This window comes from Protopterus annectens, chromosome 6.part0 (genome assembly GCF_019279795.1).
Source record: "Protopterus annectens isolate FY-2018-M chromosome 6.part0, PAN1.0, whole genome shotgun sequence".
Classification (NCBI taxonomy): domain Eukaryota; kingdom Metazoa; phylum Chordata; order Ceratodontiformes; family Protopteridae; genus Protopterus; species Protopterus annectens.
Genome location: NC_056737.1, coordinates 1,994,162,956 through 1,994,190,807, shown reverse-complemented (window position 1 = coordinate 1,994,190,807; position 27,852 = coordinate 1,994,162,956). Strand labels below are relative to the sequence as shown.

At 38.2% G+C, this 27,852-nt stretch overlaps 1 protein-coding gene across 1 annotated transcript in view; it reads right to left on the bottom strand.

Annotated features, from left to right (window-relative positions):
* PDE11A (phosphodiesterase 11A) overlaps positions 1 to 27,852 on the bottom strand; it is a 3,012,459-nt gene that overhangs the window by 1,117,864 nt on the left and 1,866,743 nt on the right. The window lies entirely within an intron of this gene.

The window sequence follows — 27,852 nt, the reverse complement described above, 5'->3', positions numbered from 1 at the left end:
ACACTAATATATAAGTTACACTTCTAATTATTATACATTTATTATTTGGTTCTAAATGCATTTTTGGACTGACCTATCATGTTTTTATGATTAGTTTGATTTACTTGAATGTTCTCTGAAGTCTAAGACTATTTTCTAACACACCCTTCTCCCAATTTCTTTCTAGTGTAGGAAACCAATTAGATGTTTTATTTTGAAAATGTAGTAGTTCATTTAACGATAGGAAATATCCTGTTAATATTCCATAATCACATTATCTAGCTTTCTAATTTATATTTGACATGAATGAATTCCTAGAGTACTTTGGGATTTAGTACACTAATATTAGCCTTATGATTGGCCTCAACATGTTTTTTCTGACTGATCTGTCATGTTTTTTTATTATTATTATTATTGTGGTGCTGCGGTAGCGTTGTTGCCTCACAGTTAGATGTTGCCCATTCGATTCTCAGTTAGAGAGTCTTCTGTGTCTCGACATGCGTGAATGGACATTCCTTCATTGAAGGTTGTGCGTTAGGCCTGGCAAGCCAGCACGTAAAAATCTACTGCCAATCATTAGCGGACTGGAGTTGCGCTGTGGCGACCCCTAACCGGGAAAAGCCGAAAGACATAAACAAGTTGTCTGTGCAATTATTTTTATGGTCAAGAGTCCCCATAAACTGAGCTTTTCCTGCCTGCATATGCTAACTTGCTAATCATATGATGACTGTTTGACACACACACACACACACACACATATATATATATATATATATATATATATATATATATATATATATATAAATGCTTACTTTTATATTTATCAGAATTACTGATAAAACCTTTATAGGACACTGTCTGTGGCTTGAATAAATCTCCATTTTATAAAGAAACTGTTTGGTTTATAGGTAGGCACTAGGCTATTGGCCCTAGGGCCTATATAAGCCTAGCCAAAAAGGTACCCTGGCTTTCGCTACCCAAGAAAATTATTTTCCTGTGCCCCTGTCAAGCAGACCCACAAAAGTGATCCCTGGGGTGAATTTCCTATTTCCCATCCAATCATCAAGATTTTTCTTGAAGAGTGCTAATGAGGAGCTCTGTTTGACATAGATAGGTAGTCTGTTCCAGAGTATGGGAAGTCTCTGGGACAGGAATCTATCCCTCCAGCATGTTCTGTTTATTGTGGTGACAAGGTTTAGGTCCCTAGAGCATGTAGCTCAGAGGGATTGGGATTTCTTTAAGTGGAGTACGTCCAACAGCTCTAGGTTTGATATAGCTTTGTATGCTAGGCAGAGATCGCCTCTGAGTAGGTGATATGAGATGGAGTAAATTTGGAGTTTTTTGAGACGGTCTGCATAGGGCATCTGTTTGAGGCCAGTAAAAGTCTTTGTGAGGTATTTCTGTGGCCTTTCCAGTTGTTGTAGATGTCTTGTGAGGTACATACCAAAAGGGGTGTTTTACTCTATAATGGGTCTAATGAGTGATGACTAGAGGGGAACAATGATCTCTTTTTTTTTGGATGAGAAACCTTTTGTGATGAGGTGTGCCACGTAGAAGGATATCCTGATGACTGTGGTGATGTGATTATCAAAGGAGAGACTACTGTCCACCTGTGTCCCAAGGTCTCTTATCACACTTTCAGTTTTAAGTAGATGACTGCCTATGTGGTAGTCCATGGGTACAGAGTTTTTACCAAGGGGATGACAATGCACTTTTTGGAATTGAGCTTGAGGCCATGGCTTTGACACCAGGCATCTGTCTCAGTGAGGCCATTTTGTAGGATGTCCACATTGTTAGGAGTTTCAAGTCCTAGTTTGCAGTCATCTGCAAACTTAGCCAAAGACCTTCTGTGTTAGCCTATACTTCAGACAAGTAGATACCAAACAGGAGAGGACCCAGGACTGAACCCTGTGGCACTCCATTTATGACTGGTCTGAAGTTGGATTTGGAGTTTGCTACTTTCACAGTGTGGGTTCTGTCAGTAAGCCAGTTGGCAACCCATATTATGACATAGGGATTTATACATAGTTTAGTGAGTATAATTCCAGAGTGGGGGATGGTGTTGAAAGCCTTGGCAAGATCTAAATAGGCTGTGTGAACCACCTTACCCTCATCTATGGCCTTGGTGACTGCTTCAAAGAAGTCTATCAGGTTTAGGAGACATGATCTGCCTTTTACAAAACCAAATTGTGTGGGGTCCAGAGTTTGGAGATTACCAATGTCTTTGTTTATGAGTTCCATGATGATACATTCCATGGTCTTGCAGACCAGGCTCGTCAGGCTAATGGGGTATTAGTTCCCGGGGTCTGTCGTGGCTCCCCCTTTGTGATGTGGGATAACCGTCACAGTGTGCCATTCAATGGGCACAAAGCCTGAGGTAAGGCTATGATTGAACATGGTACTTAGGTGGGGTGCCAGTTCATTCTGTAGTTCATGTAGAATGAAGCCCGGGATGTTGTCACGTCCCATGGATGCTGTGTTCTTGGCTTTGGAAAGTAAGATTTTTACCTGTGCAGCCATAATTACAGGAACTTTGCATTCTTTTAGTATAGAGATGGGACCTTTAGGGGGTGAGAGGGTGGTAAAGTTAGTACTGAACCTATCTGCCAGGATGTTGGCAATATCAGTTGGTTCTGTATATTTAGTGCCATTGTGCTGTAACTCAGAGCAGATCTCAGTGTTGCCATTGAGATTCTTGACATAGCTATAAAATGCTGTGTGGTTGTCTTTAGAATCAGTGGGAATTTTGTTTTCATAACTAGCTTTGGAGGATTTTATGAGGAATCTCAGTTTTTTACAGAGGCTGACCAGGGAGTTCCTCCAATCATGGAATTTTACTGTTTTTTGCAACAGTTTATTTCTTCTGTTGTAGAGTTTGTTTATGGCAGAAGACCACCAGACTGGCTTCCTTTTTTGGGAGGATAGCATGTTGGTTCTGTTAGGGATAGCACGATCCATGCACCTGTGTAAGTGCTTATAAAGTGTATTTGTGTAGGATTCAGCATTCGTATCTCCTTTGTCCATCTGCATGGGTGTCGTGAAGTTTACCACTTCTGTCTTAAGAAGCGTGAAGTTGGCTTTGGAGAAATTTTTTATGGTTGTTTGCATAATGGGGGGTGGGGGCAGGATGTGGATGTCTAGGGTGATTAGCTTGTGGTCGGATCTGACCAATGCGGAATTGACTTCTGGTGTGGATAATGACCATGTCTAGGATATTGCTGCCCCTGGTGGGGGTGTGGATAAGTTGATCCAAGGCATTGGAATTTATGAATTCCAGAAAACGTTGAGCAAAAGAGTTGGTACATGAGTAGTTTTCCCAGTTAATGGTGGGGTAGTTGAAATCACCCATTATTAGGGTGTTGGGCTGTACCCTAACATTTTCCAGTGTATCAAGAAAAGAGGAGTGGGAATCCTGGGACATGTTGGGGGGTCTGTAGCAAGCTACAATTTGGATTGTGGTCTTGCCCAGAGTTAGTTGCACTTGGATAATCTTGGATGCATTATGCGGAGCAACTAGCTTGGAGGTGTGGACATCCATAATGAATATGGACATGCCTCCGCCTTTAGTGTTCCGGTCCGGGTTAGGTGGCCGAAAGGTGTGGTATGAATTATAGCTTGGTAATACAGGGGTGCTCTCTGGAGCTTTGAACCAGGTCTCTGTCACTACACAGAAGTCAATGTTCTCCATTTTAAGGAGTGCCTCGAGTGAGTGCATTTTGAGGTTTAGACTTCTAGCATTGAGTAGCATTACCCTCAGATTTTGCTTGCTTGTACCTGTTATGGTGGTGAATTTGTCATTTGAACCTTGCCTACAAAAGGCACTATAGGGGTGGCAAGAGCCTTTGCCAGTATCCGGAATTGCAAGGGCTACAGGTGCAGGCCATCTCTGGCAAAGCATCATGGTCTGCCGATCATATCATCTCAGGCAGACAGATACTGGATTCCCTTAAAATGACACCAGAAGCTTAGCCAGTTGTTGAAGTCAATCATTTTGTCCTTGTACTGTGATATCATTCTGGGTGACGCCATGATGCTACTTAGGGCTAGAGTCATACCTGCCTGGACTACATGATCAGAGACCTCCTCCATGTCTCTTTTCATGTAGTCCAGGGAGGTACGTTTCAGGTCATTCACACCAACATAGACAATGACAGAGTCATATTTATACTTGCTGTGGAGTGACCTGAGTGCATGCATTATGTGGCGGATCCTGGCACCTGACAGGCAGCTGATAGTAACTTTCTCCTTGTTTAGCCTGGTGAGTGGAACATCAGTGTGCCTGACTATAGAGTCACCTATGACTAGAGTGATGGGTACTTTATGCCTTAAGGGCTGTAGTTGAGTGGCACACTCAGTTTTTGGGCTATGTGTCATTTGGGTTGTGTTGGGGGGGGGTGGAAGTTGCTTGTATTTCTGCTTTGGAGGTCTTGGTTATTTGGGCAGAGTTTTATTGAGAGCCTCTGCAAATGTAGGTGTGTGTTTTGTGCTTCTATGTGTGTGTTTTGGTGGTGTAGGTTTTGAGGGACTATGTGATGAGTGTGGTGAAGTGCAAGTGTTTACCTTCTCCTCTTGACTGTCTAGTCCAGTCTTCAGTGAAGAGAGCTTTGCTTCCAGTTTGGCTATATTAGTGCATCGCTCACAAGTTGTAGTGTTGGGTGGTAGGAGGAGAGGGTTGTCTGTGTACATGAGGCAATTGCTGCATTGCCCTAAGATGCCCAGATTTATCAGGTAGACAGGAGAAAACACTGGGAACTGACCTTTAGACATGTCTGGATAGGTGCTTATTTATTAATTACTAAAAACTGTTTTCCTCTAGTCAAGTGAGGAAAATTGAGTGCTGTAGTAATTTGTAGGTTATTTAATGCTTACAATGAGTTCTGAACAACAGCTGAGCTCGAAGAAACAGATTTGAGTGCTAAAACTAAAAAGCTGGCTAGTTGTAAGGGAAAATTTGAAGAGCAGACTTTATGGCGCCGGGAATACTTTAACCCTAGTTAAGCGGGGGGGGGGGGGGCTCAGGACCTTACAAACAGTCCTGGATACAGCAAATCTGTATCTGGACTACACTTGTTACAGAAAAACGGGGAAACAAGCTTAGAATTTTTTTTCAGTAAAGTGGAAATGGAGAAAGCTGGAACAGACGTTAATTCAAGGTTAAGGATCTGAGTGGGTTGGCCTTCACACATGTTCTCTCTCTATTAGATTGAATGAACTAATGACACTACACTGGGATGAGTGTCCCACATCAAATATATAGTATTTTGGTGCTGTTTTGTTTTATTTTGGATTTTATATAAAAAAGTTTACTTTTCTAATTGTGTGTTCCTTGATCATTTGTAGTGGATCACTTTCTGCTTGATGGTTTGATTTTTAACATATGGACATCCATCCATATTATCTTGAAAGATTCAGGGAATTGGCATGTTTGTTTGAATCACACACACACACACACACACACACACACACACACACACACACACACACACACACACACACACACACACACACACGTGTGCATGCACATGCTGGCAAGGTTGAACTAAAAATGAATCATTATGAACCAAGGTCACAAAGGAATAGTAGAAGATTCACAGGTCATGGGACAATAAACAGTCATTTATCACTTTAGTAATACATGTACTAGCAACATGTTTTCAATCAAGATGACTGGGTTTCAGGTAATCTATAAACTTATATAACAAATAGAACTAGGAAAAATACAGCAGGAGCAACAGGATGGATATGATCATAAATTACAAAGTCCAAGAGGATATATAAGGAAATTGTCGAGAAAAAAATCAAATGAATAAACTTTACTAAAATGGAATAAGATCAGGACAAGACTGACCTCAGGAAATTGTAAAGAGGAAAAATCAATGTATAAATCTAAATGAATTAGTACAGATAATAATGTTCTTTTTCAACTATACAACCAAATTAGGAGCAACCTTGAAGTATACAAAACTAATCAGAGAAAATTAAAGAAGTGTAACTGAATTTAAAGCCTTTAGCATACTTTAACAGAATGTGACCATATTTTTTCAAGCAATGGGTGCATTGACACCCAGGCAAAAGATATGTTTCAGCAACTTGCATTTGGACCCTTTATTTATTTAGTACATTTTACATTGATGCTTATGAATTCCTGCAGTGTTAAAATATTTTTTTTAATTAAAGAAGGAAGTGATGGGAAGAGAGAGTATCTTGTGTGATCAATTAGAAAATAATCAAGAATCTAAATTATAAGTGTATTTTTGAATGCAATGGTTTAAATAATCTTAAGAAAAAGAGGAACTTTAGTTACGTTAAAAAACAAATAGTGCTTTCTGGTAACATGAAAGTCATGCAAAGAAGCAGAAACTAAGTTGACTACAAATATTCATAAATTCTTGTGGTGATTTCAGCTCAAATACAGTGCCAGTGTCACAACAGGTAGGACACTCATCTTTGCTGCAGAATGCTGTGGGTTTTATTCCCACACCAGGAAGCTGGATTACTGACACTGCCATATAGTAAAATGGAGGTGCTGACTCCTTACTGTACCTTCTTTCAGATGAGATGTTAAATCAAGTCTCCATCTGCTTCAATTTTTGGTAGCTCAGGTGGATGTAAAAGATCCCACTGCACCTATTGAAAAGAGTAGGGGAAGTTTCCCACTACCTTGGCAAAATTTCACCTAGTAGTATAAATACTACCATGGTCTCGCCTAAAAAATGATACATGCCTAGTGGGATTAACCTAGTCAACAAAGGATAAATAAATAAACAAATAAAATAATAAATAAATAGCTTCATAAAAGACTGAAAGTGAAACTTAACATAATAGTACATCTATAAAATGGTACGACAGTAGAGGCAAAAGCTGAAATTATGGGCCAAAAATTAGGCAATGGACAGCTACATGCTACTTTGATAGTATATATTCAGTAATTGTCAGTGTTGCATATAATATAACATACGTATCTTCTTCATAAGTTATATTTAATACAGTTTACACCATTCTAGAAATCCTATAAGATTCTAAAATAAGTCTTAAATGACACAGTAATGGTTGGCTGCTGAAAAAAAAATAAAACAAAGCCATAAAGAATAGAAATATCTGCATTAAAAATGAATTGAGCAAGGAGAGATTTTATATTTCTCAGAAGTCAAATAACAATAGTCACAGGGGGAAATAGCATGTAGAATGTGGTTACTACTTTCAGTAGTAGTTAATACTGAAGTCATAAAGATGTAATATCACAAGTGACATCTAAAATAAAGAAAACATTGAAAATACTATAGCTTTAAGAACTGCATCAACATATTCTAACAAATAAAACTATCATCAAATAATTTTAACACTAAAGGATTAAGCTTTCAAACATAAGAGATATTTCATCAAACATAATTACTCCCACAAGGGGAAATTGAAGATTATAAAGAAAAAGAACAGAAGAAAAAGGGAAAAAAAACTGTAGTGCCATATATAGAGAACACATGGACCAACTACATGTTGATCATGATTTGATGCATAAAAGGTTAATGAGAGGTGAATTCAAACCCAGAGATGAAGTGTTAGCAGTGACAGTTCAACACATCATACTATATATGCTTTAGTTTAGAAAGTTTATAGAAAAAGTGGGAGAGACAGACAATGCAGTTTATATAGTACTAAACTAGAAACAGCTGCACATCTGGTTTCTGTACAATATACTAATGGCTGTGGGTCTGTCTCCTGAAATGTGCAACAATGTGGCAAGACTGTTGAATTGGGGATTGTGCAAACATTATAACATACAGAGAGCAGAAGAGTATTGAAAACATGAACTATAAAGAATTAATGAACTATAAAGAATTAATGAAAAAGAAAACATTACAATCACATGAAATCATCAATTACTAACAGTTAAGAAAAAAAGCAAGAAAACCAGATCCAGTAGTCACAGTACTCTGCCTTACCTGACAGAACCAAAGCAAGATTTTCAAGGAAAAACTAACCTGCCTGGTGGACAACTGCCATTAATAGGCTGTACAACAGAAGAAAGAAATTGCTGTTTAAAAGTAGGAAGGAATGATCTCAAAACTGGAAACACTCCCTCCTCAACTTAAGCAAATAAGACTCCTAGTAAAGTCCTCCAAAGCTAACTATGAATCCAAATTAGCTTCCCTAATTAAGGATAACCACAAGGTGTCCTTTAGTTACATCCGTAACCTCAAAGGTAAGGCCCAGACTTGGGCTGAACTCATAGTTACTGGTACTACATATACAGAAGCTGTGGATATAGTGAACCTGCTGACCGACAGGTTCAGTAAAAATGTCACTCCCCTGTCTCCACCACATATACCCCAAAGCCTCCCTAACACCTGTCCCTCACCTAGTATATCTCTGAGGAGCAGGTCTTAAATACCCTCTCCAAGGCCAAAAATACAGCCTTTATGGGACTAGACAACATCCTAGGTTGCGTTCTACATGGGTTAAAACAGGAATCAGCATCACCATTGGGCATGCTTTTCAATCATAGTCTAAACACTGGTTTCATCCCAGTGGAATGGAAAATAGCTGCCACCATCCCTTTGCACAAATGGGGTCCATCCATGGACCTTGGGAACTATACACCCATTAGCCTGACTGGCCTTATCTGAAAGGCCATGGAATGAATCATCATGGAACTTATTAACAAAGATATAGGAAATCTCCAAATGCTTGACCCCACCCAGTTTAGCTTTGTCAAGGGGAGATCATGCCTGTTAAACTTTGTGGACTTCTTCGAGACAATCACCAAAGCCCTAGATGAGGGCAAATCTTTGCATCTGGCCTGTCCAGACTTAGCCATGGTCTTTGACACAATCCCCCACTCAGGCATCGGTGATAAACTCACCCAGCTGGGTATCAACCCATATATTGTCAGGTGGGTTGCAAACTGTCTGATTGATAGAACTCATACGGTCACAATAGGGGACACCACTTCCTCCAGCAGACCGGTAAACAGTGGTGTTCCACAGGGCTTAGTTCTGGGACCCCTACTGTTCAGAATCTACTTCTCTGAAGTGTAGGCTAAAACTAAAGGACTGTGGCTGACAAAATTTGCTGATGACTGCAAACTGGGAGCAAACATTGAAACCCCTAGCGATGTCAACATCCTTCAAGAAGGTCTTATGGAAATTAATGACTGGTCCCAAAGTCATGGTTTTAAACTTAATGCAAAAAATGCATTATCATCCCCTTTGGCAAGGGTGATGTTCCTGCAAACTACCACATTAATAGCAATACCCAAAGCACACACTCAGTGGTGAGAAATCTGGGTGCACAGGTTGACAGAAACCTTAACTTCAATCACCATGTCCCACAGTGCTAAGAAGGGCATTTTATATTGCTTATCTCATAAGTAAGGCCATTGTCTCCAGAAAAAAAGGAGGTTATAACCTCCCTGTACTCTTCCCTCATTAGGCCAATAATAGAGTATTACGCTCCCTTTGGTATGTTCTTTTCCAAACACCTGCAGCAATTGGAGAGACCACAAAGGTTCCTTGCAAAGAAAATTCAGGGTCTTCGAGATCTGTCTTATGTGGACAGACTGAAATTATTGTCACTTTACTCTGTGCCTTGCATATATAGCAACCTCTGACCCAGCTTTAATGGAAATGCTGCACATTCGCAAGTCAAATGGCACACGGGTCACTCACTCAAAGGACCTTAACCTGGTATGTGACATCAACAGACCTTGCTGCGGAGACAGATTTGTCTCACAGAGTTTGCCCCACCTTTGGAACAAGCTTCCTGTTCATGTTAAACAAAGCCCCATATTGGCCCTACTTAAGTGTAATTTGGATGATTGGATGGGTAACTGGAAATTCACCCCAGGTGTTCCACCTGTGTCCCTCTTGGACAAGGCCAATAGTTGGTGATTTTAGTGTTTACTTCAACAAGACATCCTTGGGAACACACTTAACTTGGCTAGGCTTGTAAGGGCCCTGGGGCTGTTAGCCTAGTAATCTCCTATGATCCTATGACAACAGTCACATTAATCATTGAAATAATTACATGTAATGATTATAGCGTCCTGCATACTAACAGACACAAAGTCATAAACTATATGGATATGCAGGCAGAAACTGGAACAAAATGAGATAAAAACACCCAGATAATTCCAACAATAGTTGGAGCACAGAGCTAATGATAACAATACATGTAACATGAACTGTGGAAGGAGCACTATTGTAAAACATCAAACACTGAAGCAATACTAATGTCATTAACTTTCATCACACTCTGAATCAGGAATGGGGTCCATTCCTGCCATGGTATTAGAGACCCAAAACATTTGAAGAAATTAAAACAAGAGTAAGAGGGTAACCATTTAAAATGCTGGGACTCATAATGCTGAGTCCTGGAATGCAGAAACTGAATGACTGAATTCCAAATCCAAGATTGCTATTTCTTTAAATATTCCCTATGCTTTGAGGTATGGAACATATTTGCATAAGCATATATAACTTCTGGGGGTGTGGAGGATTACCCCCTGAAAAAACAAGTTTAGGAGAGAAAAGTGATGTTCAATATTTGCTCTTCTCATGTAGACTTTTTTGGTCTTTTTTTCCATGTTTCAGGACTCAGCAATGTGAGTCTTGACATTTCAATAGGAGCTGAATAAGAAACCAAAAGAGGTACAGTAAATAACTAAAATATGTATGAAACACTTCTTCTTCTGATAAATCATCAAACATTAAAATGGCAAAAACATAAAAACAATATATAGCATAAATAGCACCTTTCTGAAAACAAATTCTAGAACTTTAAAATAATTTACTGCTGACAAACAGGGCAGTTTTCTAATCTCACAAGTTAAAAATACATAGAGATATTCAGAGTAAAGCAGTGCAGTGCATTATGAAAAATAGTGTTGTCAGAGATGATGCACAGGATGCACAGGGAGGGAGTAAGTCAGAGAAGCACATGGCACTGTAGCAATGATTAGAAAACAGTGCAGCATGCATCGTATCTAAATGACTGTATAACGACGTGTAAATGAGAGATGTAAAGTGAATGAGAGCTACTGTGTATGCAAATGACATCAAATAGGGACATCTGGTTCAAAACTGATAGTAATAACTCAATGCACTGCATTGATCAGCTATTTTGAGCACCATGATTTGCTTATTTTCTACATGAAGATGCTAAGAGTAGTATCTGTACTAGCTGAGTGTTGTTATTGACTGCTCACAGCCCTCCACATCACAGAAAGAGCCATTAGTAACTGACTTACCATCATCTATTTTATGGGGTACATACTTTGTGCTTATGTGTGGACGGAAAGACCACACAAGAGATTATACACCTTTGCTGTCCTCACCTGGATTCAGATGGTATGTGTGGAATGCATATCTCAGTTGTCAGTAAAGTCTGTATAGCAATAATCATCCTCACTGCAGAACCTTTTAGTGTCTGATGGAGACAAAGTAAAGGTTTTGTAGGTGTTTACCTCAAAACGTCTACACTGGCTTCTTGATGGGATGCTGCAGCATCTATGGACAGCAGAGGACAAAAATACTCCTACACAGACATTCTATAATGTAGCCCATTTCTTTGCTATTAAGGCCCTGCCTGCTCCACAAAATATTTGGTATATCAACTGAAAAGGCTTCCATTTCGTCAATTGTCACATGATGTGCAATGCATAGGGCATTATTCACAGTGTGAACATGCACCATCCAGGCATTTCCTGCAGTTCCCAAATCTGGTACATGTGTGACCTGTACCAGTGGATAGTGTGGGGTGATATCCCAGAAGGCCATCTAATCAGTAGGTGCACATAGTCCCATTACATACTGGTACTTATGTAGGCTGCACTGCATTCATAATACTGTTGTCTGTTGCAGCTGATGCAGAATATGCTTTGGCGCAAAGGCTCATTACATGCATATGCTGCCTTCAGACAATGGAGAAGATGGCATACAGCACCACACTGATGTAGACCTGTAACATCATACTTTTGGTGTTGCACTGCAGTATGAACCAAGATATTTGTCCTCTTTGCCAGGCTGTACAACCTGGTTTTAAGTAAACAGCTATAGTACAGTTACATCGCTAGTGTCAGACACACCAAAATCAGCATTGGAAGAAGAGACATGTGAAGAGTCATTAGGAAACAGGCTGGAACTTCATGATAGGTTGAGGGAGGCACAATATGTTGTAGCACTACCAAAGAGGTGATATCTGATTCTCAACTATAGGTCATGAAGCATACAACATGAGAAAAAATGATGCATTCAACAGTACACCCAGTCTATGCAGTACAGTGCACTGTCGCTTTGTGCTGCGTAACAATTATTTAACTCAGAAAAGTCTGAGATTTACGTCATCATCATCATCATCATCATCATCATTTATCTAGGTGTTGCAGGGCAGAGTGGTGAGGAAGAGCATCACTAACATAGGAGGAAGGGTGTCTGGGTTACAAAACTTGGAAGTGGTAACCAGACACAAGATGGAGTGGATGGTGGGAGTAGGGCAGCACACTACCTAGGAACAGGTTTGGGATTCCAGATGGGGAATGCTGACTTGGTGGTCTGGATGGCACTGCAGTAGCAGCATGGATGCCTCAAGTTCATTAGATGGTGTAGCATTTTGGGAGGGTGTACATGCATGTCACCTGCCATGGCCCCACAGAGTGTTCTTGCAGATGGCTGCCCTGAGGTGTCATACACCTGACCCTTCCAGATGGCATGGATGGTATGGAACTCTGTGATATCAACTTTTTGGCCCTGAAAATTGCATGATTGTATCCACATGGAGCCAGAGGAGTGTCAGCTATGAATATTGGGACATCCATGCCTAGGGTTGGAGGCTTTTATACAAGGTATGGTAGGTGACACAGCCCTAGTATAGTATGGAACAGTTGTGGAACAGTTGTAGTGACATACTCAGTGACTATGCACCATACAGATTGCCTCTGTTATGGCCACAGTAGGTAGAGGCCTCATACTTCATACTGGTAGCAACTGATGCCAAGTGATCCTCCAGTGCCCTCTGTAAAGGCATCAACTCCCAGTCCCTAATGCTTTGAAAGTCCTCACATATGTTTCCTGCATGCTACACACCATACTGATTATTTCTGACAGGGCATGAGTGCCAGTCTGGATCACTGACCTGCATATCTACTGATTGATACCCAGGGTAACACTCAGGTCTGGGAATGAGTGAGATTCAGAGATGTTGCTCTTCACCAGTATGCCAATTTCATGTGCTATGTACATGCTCTGCAGTGGAAACACCATCCCTTGCCATTGATGGACTTACCATTACTAAACATAGAGGGTGTAGGAGGGGCAACAATGTCCATCACAGGCATATCTGCAGATATGTGTGGTAGTGTACCCATCACTGTTATTACTACTAACACTGATAGTGCATAGTCTGATTGTGCTAGGGAAAGGTTGTCATTATAGTCAGTTACTGTTAATGCACTGATTTCAAGCATACTGCATCAAGTTGAACTTGACCCCCTACAAGGGTCACCTATGGAAACAGAAATTCAGTTGGTGAAGTATAGGTGACACCCCACCACCTTGTGGCTCACATATTGATACATACCACATTCATATCAAGTCAAAGGACACATGTACCTTGTGGCGTAGGTCATGCCAGCTGCATCCCTGATGTGCCAGGAGAACAGATATATGCCTGCTTACTATTAGTATAGCAGTGGCAGTGGTGAGCCACTGTGCTATGATACTAGTATATAGGAACACCAACTTGGTGTATCCTCAACAAACATGTGGTGTCACCACTAGTCTGGCCCCCATGTGTAGGCATTCTCTAGGAGTAAGTGTGTAGACAAGATGTCCTTTATGAGGGAGCTCTGTACAGGCTGACTCCCCTGGGACCATGCATGCTACTTTCTATGTCCATGGAGGATCAAGTCATTCAATTTTCATAGGCTGCAGTTACACTAAAACCAACTGTAGTATGTACGTTCTTCTAAAAACAAGTCTCATAATCATCTCCCATGCTCACACTTCTATTACCCTTAAAATGGTTCTTCTGAACACAGGGAGCTTACTTAATAAATCTGGGCAACTTCAAGGCTTTCTAGAAAGAAACTCCTCCAACATGATAGCCATCACAGAATTCTGAGTGAAGACAAGTACTGTATCTCCATCATAGCATTTGCCAGTAGTTAAACATATGTTCAACTTTAGACCATGATTAGGAATAGGAGGAGAAGAAGGAAGCATTCCTCTAATATTTAGTGAGAATGTTAAAATTCCCCTTGTAGTACAACACTTCTCCGTAAATGACAGTGACACCCAACTAGCTCATTACGAAGAGCTCCCTCAACAAAAAAAAGAACATTCTCCTCATAGTAGCATGCTTCTGTCCCTCAGCAAAACATGACCATCTCAGATCACTACTTCATGACATCTTCCATCATAACAAACTATCTGTACAATGGGCAATTTAAACATCAGCTTATACATACCTTCAAAATATTGACATATATAATCCTAAAACAAATCAAGGACTACAGCTAGTACACAATCAGACCTACCAAAGCACAGTCTCAGAACAGGTAAACATTTTCTTTTAGACACTATAATTGCAAATCACTCCATCTATGTGTTCTCCATATCTACTGTTCCTCCTCCTTTCAACCACTGTCCCATTTCCATAAAAAACTATAGCAATACTTCACCTATTGGGTCCCAAATGCCAAATAAATATCACAATGTTTAAACAAGAAACTTAACACAGACAATTAGACTACCATTATTAGGAACTCAAACCCTAAATGAGGGACTTATTCACCTTATTACAATTCTATTAACATTGCAAAATGAATTATTCCTCAATTTAACCAGGCTACTGAAAGCAAGACAAAACCAGACTACTGACTGCCCTACATAAAATTAGAGACACTGCTTGGTGGTAGTGAATAATGTTGCCCCACATCTGAGAATAGAAACAATTCATCAATCCAATAAAGACTAGTAACAAAATCATCCTAAGAAATCTAGCTAAGAAACCCAGAAGAAGGTACAAAGTCTTTCACTTCGGGTCAATACAGTCTAACACCCATACAAAACAGAACAGGTTCTAGGAATTAGCAAAGCAAATCTCTATCACAAAAATATCCTCTCAGGGAAAATAAAATTTAGTACTTCATAGGGAGTTTGACTGTCTCTGCTCTCCTACATGGATTTTTTCATCTTCCACAATCCGCTATTCTCCTTTCAATTGCATTCTACTCCATCCTGCAGCCCTATCTGTTACTCTAATGCTTCATCAGTTTAAAAAAAAAAAAACAATCTGGGAACACTACCATGAAAAATTCCATGTAATGTCCTTAAAGACAATGGTGGTCTTCGTCCAATTTATTTATCTCTATAGAGACCACATAATCCAGTCACTTCTCCACAGTTATAGCCCCTACCTTACCAACCCCAGCAAACCTACCAACTGGAAACAGGCAATCATAAAATCCACATCTTAAGTTCTTAAACCCAAACTAACAAGTGACTTCAGACTAATTTCCATACTCCCAATACTAAGGAAAATCCTTGAAAAATTAATACTTTCTCAAGTCAAAAAATACATTCAAAATCATGGTGTGCTCTCCGAAAACCAACATGGCTTCTGGTGTGACTTATATAGTCTCCTGGATGATGTGCTATAAAATAGGAATAAAGGACTCATGACTGGCACTATATTCATCGACCTAACCAAGATCTTTTGCCATTTCTTCCTGTTAATTTTCTTAATTGGTACGGTGCTTAGTAATAATACTTGGAACTGGTTTGAAAGTACTCAAACACCAATTCTGGTCACTCTTTTTATTAATAAACTCCCCTCTGAGTTGCCACAGTTACCCATTATCATTTATACTCATGACATAGCAATCTACAGGGCACATTAATTCCAGTTATTAAAACATTTAGAGCTTGATCTCTTATGCCTTACTGACTGCCTACTGACCAATAGCCTTATCCTCAATGCCAACAAAACCAGTAAAATTTAGAAGGAGTACCTACCACCTGTTCCAACTGCAACACGTATCCTCATCACCTGGAAACAGTGCCATAATTGTGATATTAATGTGCTTGGCTGGAACAAAATCTAAACTTCAAACAGTGCATTAGTATAACTGAATTCAACACACTTTGATTCTAGGCAAACATAATACCACACTTCATCTCCCAAGAAGCCAGAATGCAAACAGACAAAGGAATGCTACTAGCTTAGCCTGAATGTGTTACTAGCCTAGTTAAATGTGGTATCCCCATCCTTGTAGCAGAAACATCTAAGCATCAGTATGGCTACTTCTACACTGTCTCTGATAAGATATGAAAATTTATCACTCTAGGCCACTAATAAGAACACTACTAGGTCATATTTGTTAAAGAAAGATTATTACCTGTGCATTAAAGATCCATGCTTCTTTTATGCTGTTTAACTCACAAAACTTACACTTCTTCCCTATCTGCTCACCTCATTCCTCGCATTTTTAACTACAACCTCTAATCTGTTCCTAACTCATGCCCTGTATTACTCACCCCCAAGTTGCATGCACCTCTGCTTTGATCACAGTTTTTCTGTTCCAGCCCCTGTGAGGTGAGAATGTCTTCCAAAAAACTGAAAGAGACTGACTCCTGCAAAAAAAAATCTGCACACAGCTCAAAATTTTCTATTCAAATAAGTATAGCATACCTGCTTCCCAAATAATTAGATAACTTCATCTCTACTTAAATTCCCTCTGGCAACTTCTCTCGTCTGCTTACCATACATTTATTAGTCGTTGAATAAATTGACTCATCTATATTCTCATATGTTTCCTCCTCTCCCCAACCCTTGGCATGCTTTTCTTTTTTCAAATATGTAAATAAATGTACAAAATAGAAACTCTTGGTATAAACCTACAATCAATCTTTTATTAATGTATGCAATCCATTATTAACCATTTTCTTACTACAAATTTTCTAGCCTTTTTATTTTGGTGCTTACTGTTCACTGTTCCCCTTGTACACACACCCTTTCATACCATTACTCTTTGCCACTTCATCTGTACTGCTTTCTACTCCCACTGTCTCTCCTCATAAGTTGTACTTAATATTTGCTTTGCTTCTCAGCAGTGTCAGCCTATCATATAACAAGTAACTAGTAGTTAGCTAAATAATTTATGTACAGCTTTTATGTGAATTTTAAATTTATAGAGGTACCTTAACATCAACTGTATATCTTCATAGCTGAACAACGTATTTTCAACATTTATGTGTATTCCTTGCTGTTAAACTGACTAGCATTTATTTCATAATTCAAATTCAAGAGTGTCACCCTTAATCCTGATTCTTGTCTATGTTCTTTTTACTTTTCCAAAAAAGAACCTGAAACGGATCAATGGATTTGTATTTTACCTAGTTAATAAATACAAATAAATCGATCAATGAAATGAATGAAGCTCTCCTTAATTAACTAGCAGTTCTTCCATCTTCTCCTACAGATTTTCAAATGTTTTCACTAATATCTCTCTTCATCTTTGAAATATTTTATCCCTAAATGGTTCCCTTTTTTCTTGTTTTTTTCCCATTCTACTAAAAAAATCACAGTTCATTTCCCTAATCTCCATTAATCTTTGAACATATTCTATCCCTAAATATTTTTTTTTCTTCTTGTGTGTATTAGACTTACCTTGACCCCATTATTTTCCCTATATACACCACCACAAACATCTGAGAGTAAAACTATAATCCCGCTTCCTTTCCAAATATTCCAAAATAAGTTTAATATATCTGGCAATTTCCATTCCATATCTTCATCAGAATATGAGGACTGCTTGGGTCACATGGCTGGGGCAACAGGAATAAAGAAACAGAGATCATTCTATAGTAACCAACACATGGTTCAGAAGGAGAGACAGTCACAAGATCACATACATGAGTGGCCAACATGCAACTCAGGCAGATTTCCTCCTAGTAAGGAAAGGACAATGGCGTAGAATCAGCTATTGCAAAGTCATCCCCAGTGAAACAGTCAGTGCACAGCATAAAGTACTGGTTGCTTCAATCAGCTACAGTTGTCAGAAAAGGCTTAAGGTCAACAGAGACTAGGCTGAAGACCTGGAAGTTGACTGGAGAGAAAGTGCAACAGTTCAGGGAATTACTTGGGGCTCTGACACTTCAAGAAGCAGAAGAAAAAGTTGGAGCTGAAGAAGAATGGAAGCTCATTAAAACAGCATGGGTGAGGACTACAGAAGAGATATGTATCTGAGCCAGGTATGGAAATAAGTTACATAAGGAAAGCTAGAGGCGGAATGCAGAAGTCCCGGAAGTAATCAAAAGAAAGAAGAAATGCAGGAAAAAGTTTCAGTTAGAAAAGACGGACCAGGCTAGGAAGGAATACTGGTTGGCTAACAAAGAGGCTAGGAGAGGAGTTGCTGTATTAAAGAATAAGGCATCAAAGGCACTTTTCCAGCTTCTGGAAAGTGACTCAGTAGATGGCACAAAAAAACTATATCACTCTACAAGGCAAAGACATAAAGATAAAAAAGATAGTCAGACATACTTCATAAGGGATGTCAGCAACAACCTGCTCACCAGTCCAGAACATATCAAAGGCAGATGGAAAGAATACTTCCAGGAGCTTCTGAATGAAGAAAACCCCACAGAAGATGTATTGCCCTGTATACCACCTATGATAACAGAACAGAAGGAGCCTACCATAGAAGAAGTAAGAACAGCATTAAGGAAAATGAAGTCAGGGAAAGCAGCAGATATCATAAAGATGTTTTGTTTGATGGGGAAAATGGCTCTTGAGGGTACTTACAGCAGTATGGAGAGAGAAGCATATCCCAGATGACTGGAGAATAAGCATACTAGTGCCAGTGTACAAGAACAAAGGGGACATTCAAAATTGTGGGCAGACGAGAGGCATCAAACTGCTGTCACATTGCATAAAGGTTCTGGAGAGGGTGACTGATAAACAAATATGCAGAGTAGTAGAATGTAAAATGGGAGATGAGCAGTTTGGATTAAGATCATGATGCAGCACAAATGGCCTGATGTTTGCAGTGAAACAGATACTTGAGAAGCTAGAAATGAGAAACACGTCCAACTGGGCATTCCTAGACTTGGAGAAAGCATATGGGAAGGTCCCATGAAAGCTGATTTGGGCAGTCCTGAGATGGTTCAAAGTTCTAGAAACACTGATAAAGTTAGTGCAAACTATGTATAAGGCCACTATTACTCAGGCATGAGTAGTGTTTAGGCTTACAGAGGGGTTGCCAGTGGGAGTGGGTGTGCATCAGGTTTCAGCTCTGAGCCTACTACTCTTCATACTATTGATGGACTACATTTGCAAAAAGGTTGGAGGGGACAGATCAACAAAGTTGCTGTATGCAGACAATGTGACATTACAGGCAGACCCTAGCAAGAACTTCAACAAAGGATAGAGGAATGCAATGCAAAACTCGAAGCACATGGGATGACACTGAGTATGGACAAAATAGTTCCTCAAATCTGATTAAAGGAATTAAACCATCAACTAATAAACAACACACATTGGCATCATGGGTTTATATCCTAACATATCCCTAACCTCTAATACAAACTTCCACCATACCTCTCAACCTCTTAGTGCAAAAAATCTGGACACAGCTTAAAATAAAGGGGAGACTGCCTTTTAACCTTAGAAACTTGCTAGATTAACATGATTTGTGTTAGTATGCATTTCCTGAGAGATAGTAAGTCTGAAACTCAAATTTATGTCATTATTAAGTGACTTCAGTCCATAGTGATTTGCCAGCAAACCACAAGTTGTATGAAGAACAGACCAAAAATATGAGGCAAAAATCTGGACACTCTGTGAAAATCTGCACAGTTGAAAGCTATGACTTCGACTACGTGCCACGCAGAGTAGCAGCCTTGCTATCTTAAGGGTAAACCTAGATAGGATAGGCAGCCCCAAATTCTCCCCAGTAGATCTTGTAATGCCCTCCTTGAGGCTGGAAAAAAAGTTTTGAATATAGGATTTTGGATAGGCTTGTAATGGTCTGCAGACAGATTTTCTAGCACTTTCCTATGAATCTATGAACTACTAAAGGCCTTTTGTACACCCACCTGTACAATACACTCTCTTCCCATTCATTTTTTCCTCCATTCCTTAAACCTCTGCAACATTCTTCAATAATACATTAAATACCTGCCTCTTACAAAACCTACATGCCTTTATCCTACAGCCTTTGGCAACATTTCCTCTAGTCTAGCCTTGTATCAGATATAATGCACTGAAGACGGTATATCCTTGTTAGGTACAATTTATTTACAGTGAAAAGGTCAAAACAAATTTCATTTTCACTTAAAAAAAGCAGACTTTTCCTTAACATATGTCTGGTTACTTACAGTTTAGTTCTATGTTTGTTAGTCTAATTTTAAACTGCCTTAATGAATACAATATCCCATATTGTTCACAGCTTTGCATTTGTATCTTTGGTCAGGTGAACACATCCACAGTCAAGTTCCTGGTACTCCTAGGAGAAGTCCGCAGCTAAGCTGCTGGTATTTCTTACGTAAGTCCACAGTTTTTCCCCCAACTATCCTGATATTTTCCACAGTTACTTATTGTTAGAGTCCACCAAGAGACTCCACTGTTAGCCTCAAAATCCATCTTTCTGAGAGGCAAACATGTTTAATGTAGTGGACTTGCAGATCTTTAAACAGCCTTCACAGGTATCTTTAAACAGCCTTCACAGGTAATTCACATTAAACTGTGTTATCTCAGGCTTCTGCTACAGTAATATAATGTTTATACAAGCCATCAAGTTTATATCAACATACATATAATATATAATCTAAAATATAAACCAATCCTATTAGTCTGATCGGTCTTGATACCCAGGTACAGGGGCTACCTGGTGGAGAGGGGTCAACTCCAGGACTGAACCTACTAGCTTCAGGATAAGGACTTAAAAATGAGTGGCTATACTGTGAAATCAACTCCATAGAGGACTTTCTTTTTATTTTTATAAACTTAACACCCTTCTCCTTTTTTGGAGCTAATATACATGTAGTAATTGTCAGGATGACTACTTACCATGGTTCTGATGCTATACATCGAGACTTTGCCTCTGATGGGATTCCGAAGAACTGTGAGCTTTAACCAGTTCTTCCTTTTACTCTAGATGGAAAACCAGCATTATCCATTCCCTCCCACCACCCCTGGCTGTGTTCCCTAGTGCCCCAGTTAATAATCAATCTGGGTTTTCTCTTTGTATGCTACACAGCTAGCAAATACCCAAAGAAAAGGAAACGTTACACCTTTCTTAGTCAACCAGGACAACAATTTAAACCTTCTTCTGCCATGTTTTTCCAAAAAAAGGTTAACTGAAAGATTTTAATAAACGTTTGTATTCTTTCCTTCATATACTGCCACTGTGGCTAAATAACCAGGTTACTTTCTCAGATACTCCCTCTTATATTTGAGGTGCAAACAACCAGTGCCTAAAAGGAGTGCCATATGCCATTAGTTTGTAAATGTTTTCTCAGAGCATTGCAGCCTTTTTATATCACACATGCATTCATTTATTCTTATATTCAATATTGATTTAGTTTTACCTTACATAATATGCTGTACAAATACAGGGCCATTGCCATATAGATAAGTGCTGGTACAAGCAAGAAAATGTTTGTCATGGAAAGCCTAATTTGAAATTAAATGCATGGATACTTTAGTTTCACTTATTCAGTTCTCTGATTTTCCATTAAATTCAGTTTGTGGTCATAGGGAGTGAATGCCAATATAGGGTTGCCTGCTTTTCAGATTTCCAAAGTGGGATACACAGGGTGTGCCATGCATAATACATTACAGAGGGTGTGTCTAAAACTGTACAGAAATAAATGAAATAAAATGGAGATCTGAAAGCCCAAGTCCATGAGAAGCCCTGGTGTTCTAGATGCTCGGTCACATATTTTACAATTATGACCAATCTTTTGATCCAGTCATAGTCTAAAAAAATATGAGAAAAGAAAGAAATGCATTCTTTTTGTTTTAGCTGTCATGTTAGGAGCTTCTTGTTCAAAAGTGACAATAGTTAATTTATTCATTTTATTTTATTTAGGCTTGCTAACTGCTGTAGTGGACTGGTTCATTGTGGACTTATTTCAGCTACAGTCCAGAAGTTACCACACAATATTAAAAAAGTAATACAACAGCACAGTAAAACCAAGGCAAAATTGGCTATTGACAATACAATAAAGTAAAGAATGTATCTGGACAATAAAACAATTGCATAGTGTTAACAGCAGATACAGACATAACAGCACTTACTATATTCACATATAATTACAGTATTACCAATAATCTAATGCAAAGTACTTGATGGACAGATGAATCATGTATGGGAATAGCAAAATATAAAGAAATAACAGGAGATATAATGTAGTGGGCAGGAACAGCATATCACCCTAAAAAAAGAAAAGTTAGTACAGAACTGTACCATTTGCAGAATGCAAACCATAACGATCCAAATGAATTCATGATAGCATATCCAATACCATGGAGCAGAATGGGTACAGAATTGTTTTAGTCCAAAGAAGTAAAGTCTGTCATATGTCTGAATTATTACTCCCAGAAATAATCCATCTGGCAGAGATAACATGTGCAAATACTTTAGTGCTTGAATTCTACATTCTAAACAGGGAATATTTGTTGTCATATCAGATAATAGTTCTGGAATTTAGAAAATTTCTGCATGAGTGGAAACTAAAACATATAGTGTCTAGTCCAGTGAATGTTATCCACAGTCTAATGGATGTGTGGGGAGAGCAATGAGGGTTGCCATCTTGCAACTTTGGAAAACAGGAATACTCCATTGTAAGGACTGAATCTCTCATAAAGCCGTCATATGGCATAATAATACACCAGACGTTTTGTACATTCAGACAAAGTACAAATTACTTAAACAACAGAGACAGAGTAAAGTTGGCTAGCTCAAACTTACTTTTATTAATAATTTAGTCACAGAACAGTGCACTCTGATCACTGTACACATACTCTGATACCATGCAATACACTATAGGTCACATTTAATGCTAAAGATTATCCATGACAAATTCTACACAGTTTAACAGTTTGTGTCTTATATTGTCTGTATCTATTCAATTGAAATGTTTGTCTGAATTCAATCTTTTCTGCTTACAGAAACAATTTACTGTTTCTGTCTTATTTTTAAAGTGGGGCAGAATCTGAAAATGGTCCAGTGCAATCAATGCCTCACCCTGCTAAACAAACAAACAAACAAACAAACAAACCCTCTACTAACAGTATAATATCCTGTAATCATGTACAGTACTGTGCTTTACAGTGCAATATATTCTAATACAGCTTGGTATACTGTAATCTCTAATTTCAGTGTAGTCTAATTACAACAGCACATTCAAGAGATGCATTTCTTCACTTTAACCTTCAACTGTTAGTCAGGGAGGTAGATGATGCATTTCAAAGGCCTCCCTTGGTAAAATCATTTAATGGAGAGATTCTTATAACTCAAGAAATACCTGTAAACAAAGTAGGCAGGGTTTGTGCATGTTTAAGAAACGTATACGAATTTTCATTTGGGACTAGTGCTAGATCTCTGGGGTTTGCCATCACTTCTATATACGAGTAGTCTGTTTTTTCTTTACAATGTCTTGTGTCAAAACATCTACAAGGTCATTAAAACAAAAGAATCTTTCAAATATAAATGAGAAAGGATTTTCAAATAATTGTCAGGGAACGTACCACTGCTTAAAATATTTTACAGTAATTTCTAGAAAATGATAACATTCCTGAGCAGTTCTTAACAGGTTGAATAATATATATTTAAGAACATTTTGCAGTTTTGCCCTAAAAACCATTTTCAGTAGCCTAACCTCCAGTCTCTGCTTTAGTGAGTGAGGCCATTATGTTATATGTCCACATTGCTGTTCTGTTAATTATATATCATTGGAACTATAGGAAGTGTCTTATAATTGTTTGCCCTCTACAAGGTGAACCCTTGTTTGGAGTGTCATGTCATAAAGCAGATGCATACAACAAGCCACTGAAGTCAGTTGAATATTTTTTGGATTTCTTGATGCTGTGGTAGATCAGGAAAATGGCTGAATGATTTCAGCGCAAATAATTCCACATTATAAGTTTTCTTTGCAGCATTATGTATGATATGACACGGTGTGAAATCAGCTCTGATATTGCCACAGCAGACTCTTCTGGGTCTTTATATAAGTCTAGGAGATCAACTCTGTAAAACATGACAACCACTGCAAAAAGCTTTGTGTTGCCTTTATTCGAAGCATCAGGACACTTGGCAAATGATACACCTGGATTTTGCAGATCTGATAAGAGTCACTGAGATGAGAATGGGACCAGTATATTTTCAATAATTGCTTACACTTGTGTTCTGCCACAAATAATTGTTTGCAGTATTAAAGTCCCACAGTGTAGTTTCTAAGCTTTGGGACACAGGCTACAGAAATGCAGGATGACTTGCACTACATTGTATGGAATACGTTGGCTGCATCCACTGCAGATATACTGAGTTTTAGAACATCTGGATTAGGAACTCAGCCCCACTTGTACATACAATGTGTGTTTTTTGCTTTCTGGATAACAATCATATGCTGTTGTATTTTTGGTATTCATCAAGTTAATTTTCCCCTCCATATGACACTCATGTTGCCATTGTTTGTAAAATGTGTTCAGTGTGCCACCAGATTTGTCAACACACTCAACAGCATTCCATACATTTTAAAATTTGCACGGTCACTTTCTGCCTGAACTTCCTGTCACTGCAGATCATTTAACTCTTTTTGTTTACCACTCTACCTGGGATGCAGAGAATCAAACATGCAGCTTAAGTTTATAGCTTTGTGGAAAAGACAAGAAGTAGCGGCATTTAACATACATAAACAATACTGAAGTATATTAAATGACATTTTAGCATTATTTGGGCCACACATTTTAGAAACACTGAATTTTGAATCTATATATTCAAACCATGCTGCTGACATATGTTGGTATTTTACAAGTACCTTACCTTGACACAATATCATCCCATTAACATATTTATACCTACTACTAGCACACTATCCATTTTGGAATCTTACACTGCTAGCAGTCTGCAAACAAACATCCTTAGATTTATGAGCATTAAAAAATAAATATAAAAAGCATAAGCAAACATATTAAGTCTCCTGAGTAGTTATTATAAAAGTCTTTCAGTACAAATTCTTTATAGTAACACTAACCCAAATGAAGATTTTCACATCAATACTGTTATATTATAATGCACAAATCCATATTTCTGTACCTTTTCAAAGACAATTTTCTATCTTGTAAATTGTTCATATCCTCCAGAAGTTTAATTCAGTCCAACTTAACATTTCACATGAGCATAGCTCTCAACTTCTTTACTCAAGGATCAATGACAGAGCCAAAAATGATGTGAGAACATTGGTCCAAATCAGTGAAAATGTTTAATTATTGCAGTAATCCACTTAAAAAGGTAATAGAACAACATGTTTTATATCAACAAGTATTTTCTGAATAATAAAAAGTACAAATTCTAATGCCTGTCATTATTCACTGGCAGCAGTCTTCAGTGATCATCAGAAAATCAAAAAAATTACAAGGGACATGATAAAGATATAAGTCAAAATTGGGGACAGCTGAGAGGCATGCAAATGACAGCAAATAATTTCTTTATGGGTCTATATGTTTCTTTTTCAATAGCTTTCTGCAGAAACAGTTTGCCTATATAAAAATTTCACTTTATAAATGGTAGTCTCATAAGCTGTATAATTTTTATTGTGTAATTATAATTGATTGTTTTCCTGAGCATCAGCTAAGATTTTCAGTAATATCCTGAAAGCACTTGGTGAGTCACTTTCTTTGAGAGTGTTAAAGGATGTACTTTACACATGTTCACACAAATCAATCACTGCTATCCCAGTACCAAAACAGTATCTTCAGTTCAGTGCATTATAATTGGATGATGACAATACTTCAGCTTTTGCATCATGCCATGATGTCACATAATATGGCCCTCAATAACATGGGCTAATGTAAAGATCAAAACATTACACAATAAGTATAGAAACAACTGGCATGTGCACTGTAGACTGCCTTAGATTCATTTTATTTTTTGCACCTTGGCCATTCATATGATGCCCATCATAAATTGGTAAGCGAGTGTCTCGAGTAATAATCTACTTTTTTGTAGATTTTCTAATGGCTTCTGTGAATAACTGACAAGCCATCTTCTAATTTTAGCAGTCAAATGTCATGATTCAATGACTCAATGAAACAAGTATAAAATTAAGAGCCTAAATAGGTAATTTAAGAGTTTTCTTAAGCACAGTCCCTGCCATGTATTTCTGAGTTACAAACAAAGGTAACTACGACTTAAAGGTCCACAAATCTGTGGAACTTCTAATTTGTAATGGCAAAGAATTATATATCCTACCAAATCTAGAGTGAAAAAATGTAGCTTTTAGTCTAACAGGAGGTAATTTAACCAGAAGACCATTATTTTTGTGGTAGTTTTATAGTCAGCCAATTCAATATCCAACACAGCAACCATTAAGTCATCATTTAAACATTTGTAGACAAGGATTAGATCACCCCTCATAATTATATAGGGCATTGGCTCTAGATGATTGTCACTGTTGAAGTAACACTTTGACGCCATTTGCAAAAAATGGTAAATAGGTGTTGTGGATGGATGGATGGATGGATGGATGGATGGATGGATGGATGGATTCAAGTCTCATACCTTAAGGCATCTGTTTTTGTTCCAGCAATCTGCCTGATATTTTTTTTTTGTATATGCTCAAGTGCTTTGAGTTGTAAAATACAAATGAAGTAGAAGAAGCTACCATATTCAGTTATAGGATATATGCTAGAGGGGTACAGATGAAGCAGAATACATCTATTCCTACCAGTAAAACAATGCAATATGTTCCTAATAAGACCATAATATTTCCTAATTACATTTTAATATACACATTAAACTCCGGGGATGAATTGACCAATATATCCAAATCCCTAACTGAATCAGATGATCTACAAATATAATTATCCAGGGCATAAGGGTATAGAGAATTTCTATCCCAAAAATGCCCATTCGTACATTTGGTGTTGTTAAATTTCATAATATTTATTAACAACCAGTTGATTAAATAATCCAAATATTTTTACAGATAATAATTACCCACAGTGTCAGTAACAACACTACCAATTTTCAAACCATGCAAAAAGAGAAGCCATACCTAGTATCATCCTGCTCTGTAATCAAATCAGAAAAACTAACTTAACCACGGACAAGACATTCCTGCTCAGTGATACAGTAATTCCCATCAGGTTCTGACACTTGACAAGTTCTGCTTGAAATCATATCCCATTATCAATGTGAGTTATCTGAGGGCCTTATAACAATTTGTTTTCTCTTTTCAAAATAGTCACAGTATTGTCATTAAAGTGTCTACTACCTATGCTTTGTAAGAGTGCAGCTTAATTTGTTCACAATAATGCCTAGCACATATGCAATGTCACAGATATAGACTCTTAGATCACTGAAGATTTTTATAAAAAATCAAGTTGTAAAAATAAAACATAGAATAACTGGACAGCAAATGATATTAAAGTATAAACAGCACTGAGAAAGGAAGGTTGTACTATGATTACAGATTGAGGAGATGATATTATATAAGTACATTAAAAAGTAGGAAGAGGGCAAGTAATAACATCTTAGGAATGAAGCAATCACAATGGGGCTTCAGGGATCCTAGATATCAACTAAGCAGAATAAAACATGCAATTAACTGAATTATTTCAGCAAAAAAGCAGTGGAGAAAGCTGGTAGGCAAC